At 39.4% G+C, this 4,730-nt stretch overlaps 1 non-coding gene across 1 annotated transcript; it reads right to left on the bottom strand.

Annotated features, from left to right (window-relative positions):
• Nucleotides 1–1,717: 1,717 nt before the first annotated feature.
• On the bottom strand, nucleotides 1,718–1,824 carry LOC112447218 (U6 spliceosomal RNA). Its single transcript, XR_003035320.1, has one exon. It is a non-coding gene; the product is annotated as a U6 spliceosomal RNA (small nuclear RNA).
• Between the last annotated feature and the right edge of the window lie 2,906 nt (nucleotides 1,825–4,730).

Below are 4,730 nucleotides of genomic sequence, written 5' to 3'. Positions count from 1 at the left end.
GAGCTAAAATATATATAACACATAGAACAGTACCTGGCACATGAGGAGTGCATGTTAACCATGAGAGCTTCACTGGAAGCCTCTGGTGTTGGGAGATGAGTGGGAAGCTTTGATTGGACTCATCTGGAACCTTGGAAGTCTGAGGTCATTACTCCACAGTCTCAAATGCTGGTCATTTTAGTCCAAGGGCTGACACATATTGCTTGAGAGTGGGCACTAGAAATCAAATCTAGTGGGCCTGTTCTTATTATTGGAGAGAGAAGGATTTTGCCAGTGGGTCCTGGTCTTAAAATCCAGCCCTTGGAGACAGTGAGCAAGCAGCACCTCTCCTGGGAGCGACTTCTACAGCAGAGTCCACCAGTGATAGGGATCTGCTGGCATGTGTTCACTGAGCTCAGCTCTATCTCTGGCCCTGGGCAGGAGGCAGAGTCATCTCAGGGACTCCCAGGGCAGGCCTTAGTTGCTCATTGGTCCTGCTGAGTCTCCCCCAGTAGGTATGGACTCTGTATGGGATATGGATCTAACTCTATCCACAATGCCTTCCTATCACTCCCAACAAGGATCTGACAAATGGAAATTTCAGAAAACCTGGAGAAGGTCTCAGGTCTCCCTTTTATGGTCCAATGAAAAAGGCAAAATACCGGTTCAGTCAGGAGGTTTTTTTTTTTTTAATGGATTCCATTTACAGGTCAGAGATGATATCTGTTTGATTCTGGTTTTGGATTGTAGGGTTTTATATTACTTTGTGTGTGCTAAGTCACTTTAGTCGTATCCAACTCTTTGGAACCCTGTGAACTGTAGCCCGCCAGGCTCTTCTGTCCTTGGGGATTCTCCAGGCACCATGCCCTCCTCCAGGGTATCTTCCTGATCCAGGGATCGAACCTGAATCTCTTATGTCCCCTGCATTGGCAGGTGAGTTCTTCACCACTAGCAAAAGGGTGGATAGGGTGTGGGCATATAAAGTCTATAATTTGTCCCTTTAGGGGAACATACTTTCCTATCTTCATTCCAATCCTAATACAGAAGGCTATCATAACTCAGCACTATAAAGCACAGCCTGTGCTTACCCATAAACTTCTAAACTGCTTTCCTTCAGCAAACTTGATCGGCATACTGTTGTCCTACAAGGTAGAACTGACTGATTTAGATGGGCCCACCTAGAGGCCACACAGTATCTTGTCCAAAGTTACAATCTCTGTGCTAATACATGTCCACATTCCTTATTGAGTCCCTGGGGCCAGATGTAGTTCAGAATATAAAAATTTATATTTTTAGAAAGTAAGATGCAGATACTCCAATGGGACTTGGGCAGTACCCTGTGATCAAACTCATTGATATTTTTACTGTAAAAATGTATACATATTGGTATTAAGTGGAATAAATTTTATTTTATACATCAGGCTAGGGCATGGAATGAGTTTTTAAATGGCAGATTAGAGATCATGACTGCTTTTTTTTTTTTGGCCATGGCCAAGTATTTTATATTTATTTATAATATTTTACGTGTGTAGGGTATTTTACATTATATATACATGTTTTCCATTTGTCTATACTTTTACTATAAACATTTTTGTTTTTATTATTTTTTTGTTTGTTTTTGGCTGTGCAGGCTCTTAGTTCTTCGTGTGTGTGCGCGTGTGCACACTCAGTAAACCAGGGGTCAAACCCATGCCCCCTTCAGCTTGGAGTCCTTGGACCACCAGAGAATTCCCTATAAACATTTTTTAAATGCTTCATGAATTTGCATGTCATCCTTGCACAGGGACCATGTTAATCTTCTCTGTATCGTTCCAGTTTTAGTATGTGTGCTGCCGAAACAAGCACCCTATAAACATTTTTAAACATGCAGAAAAGTGGAAATATTTTTACACTACATATGTGTATACATTCTACCTAGATTTTGTAATAAACATTTTACTATACTACTTGCTTTTATTATGTATCTATCCTACCAGTTTTCTTGTTAATCCACTATTTTGCTTAATTTTTAAAAGTCAGTTCACTTCAGCTATAAATTCTTCAGCATGCATATTAGTAACCAGAGTTCAATATTTCCTTCCGGTTTATTTTCTAAGTAATATTTACAAAAGTGAATGCAAATTGTAAATGTATCTTTTGACACATTTTGACAAATATGTAAGCTTGTGAAACTCAAACTGTTTATCATGATACAGAATATTTCTATCACCCTAAGAAATTCCTTTATACCTCTTCCCAATAATTCTAAATTCACCTTCCCTCAAAGGCATGACTTTTACACAATTGTTTTGTATCAGTAGCATTTTTACTTTTTTAATTGAGTTATCGTTGACATATAATACTATATGTTTCAGGTGTATAACATAACTGTTCACTATTTGCATATACAGTTAAAAGGATCACTACAGTATGTCTAGTTAACACCTGTCCCCATACATAGTTACAAAAATGTTTTTCTTGTAATGAAGACTTTTAAGGTCCTTTATTGAGTGCTTACTGTGTACAAGTACTGTTGTAAACATGTATTAATCCTTGTAACAAAATGAGCTAAATATAAAGATTGGGAAATGGGGCCCCAGAGAAGTCAAACAATGTCCCCCAATGTTACAAGACTAGTAGATGGCAGAATTAAGATCTTAACCCAGTTACCAATTTCAACCACACAATCAGCAAAGTTTTCTGCTACTTTCTTACCTTCTTTTCCTTATGGGGATAATTGTTGCCCAGAGGACTTGTATGATGAGGAGGATGAAATGAAATGGACAACCCAGAAACACATATGGATACTCGCTTTACAACAATATCACTGCAGACAGTAGGTACAGAAAATCTGCAATAAACGGTATCCAGATGGAAACAAATGAAACTTTACTCTCTACCTATTCCCTCCCCGCCCTGAGAATTTATCTAGAGGCAAAGGGCAAAACAATAGGACTTCTAGAAGACAAAATAGACAAATATTCATGAACTCAAGGTAGGAAAGACTTCTTCAATAGGATACAAGATACATTAACCATAAAGAAAAAGATGCTTTTGACAGGGAGAAAAGGACAACCAGAATCAAGGGAAAGATCTGGAGCACGTTTAATTGACTAGGAGCTTATTCCAGAATTTGTAAAGAATGTCTGTACATAAAGGAAAAATAATCCAATTGAAAAATGTTTGGTTATTCCCTTGCAGGCCAATGGTTAGGACTCTACGCTTCCACTGCAGGTGGCCCGGTTCAATCCCTGGTTGGAGAACTAGGATCCCACCTGTCATGGGGCACAGTCAAAAAAAACAAAGATGGTTGAGACTAGAATAGGGGCTTCACAAATGGAAGTAGTTAATAAACACAGTAAAAGGTTTATTTATCACAGTTGAGGGGAATGCAGTTTAAACCACAGTGAGATTTAAACCCAGTGTATGCATGTCCACTCCCATGCCACCGCCCAAGAGAAATGCACCCATATGTTCACCAAAAAGCATACACAAAAATGCCCACAAGATGGCTTGTATGTCCATTTGGATTCATAGAATGGAACGTTAACTGTGAAACACTCCTACAATGAAATACTACTATACAATTGCCATTCTTGTAGTAAAAATTTGTCAAATAGTATGCATCAATGATAATGAACAATTTATTTATTATCTCATGGAACAAAATGGATAAGTCTCATCTCACAAACATAATTTAAGTTAAAGAAGCCAGACCAAACTTTCATACTGTTTGATTCTAATACTTGTAGAAAAGTCCCAAGCCAGACAAAATGAAATTTTAGTGATCAGGAATGTATGCTTAAGTGGTAACTGAAGAAAAGTGAAGTCTGACTTCCTGGCGGTTCGGTGTTAGGACTCCGTGCTTCCACTCAGAGGGCCTGGGTTCCATTCCTGGTCCCACAAGCCATGCATTGTGGCCAAAAAAAAGGAAAAGTCTGTGCAGGTCACTTTGGTGGGAAGGAGGAAGACTGAGGGAACACGAGGAGATTTCTGAGGTGGTGGCAGTCTCCTTCTTGATTGTGATTGATTTGTGATAAATCTTTGAGTTACACTAATCCTATGTATTTTTTTTCCCTATGAATGTCTCACAATTAAAAAAATTTTTTTAAACTTCATTAGTATTAGGTAGGAATTCAAGGAAGAAGATAGGTTCTGGGTTTATTTCACTGAGTTGGAATTCTTTTAAAGCCAGTAAGTTTGAGCCACTTACTAGCCTTGTCACATGAATGTTCCATCAGTAGCAGAGCTAGTCCTTCTATATGTCTTGCTCTGTCTAGGATGCTTAATCAATTGTTGGTTCATTAATTGGCCCCACACATAGAAGGCAGGCAGAACCCTAGAAAGAGGCAACCACTTTAGATTGGAAGGTAGCAGGGTTAGTAAGCCGGGAAACTCACATATGAGGCTTGTCTTGGGCAGCTGCAAAACAAGTAGATTTGTGCACCTGCCTGCCAGAATTTTAAAAGTTTCTATGGAAGGCTTAACTGGGCTCAGTCACACATATCACCCAGATGGTCTTAACAACACCGTACTCTCCCAAGGCTGTGTCCTTGAAACAGCTGGGAGACTGTGCATTCCAAGAACAGGGGAGGGAGTGAGGAGCCTACAATTGCCTGGGTCTAGCTCCAGGGTCAGCCAGCGGTCACATCCTCTCTATTACCCCCTCCAACACCAATTATGTGATAAATTTTTAAAATAGAACACACAGACTTTCTTAGTGGGAGTAAACTGAATATAACCACCTCCTGATGGCTTATTACTTATGATCA

This window comes from Bos taurus, chromosome 6 (assembly GCF_002263795.3).
Source record: "Bos taurus isolate L1 Dominette 01449 registration number 42190680 breed Hereford chromosome 6, ARS-UCD2.0, whole genome shotgun sequence".
NCBI lineage: Eukaryota > Metazoa > Chordata > Mammalia > Artiodactyla > Bovidae > Bos > Bos taurus.
The sequence above is the reverse complement of the archived record's forward strand: the minus strand, read 5'-3'. Positions and strand labels throughout refer to the sequence as shown.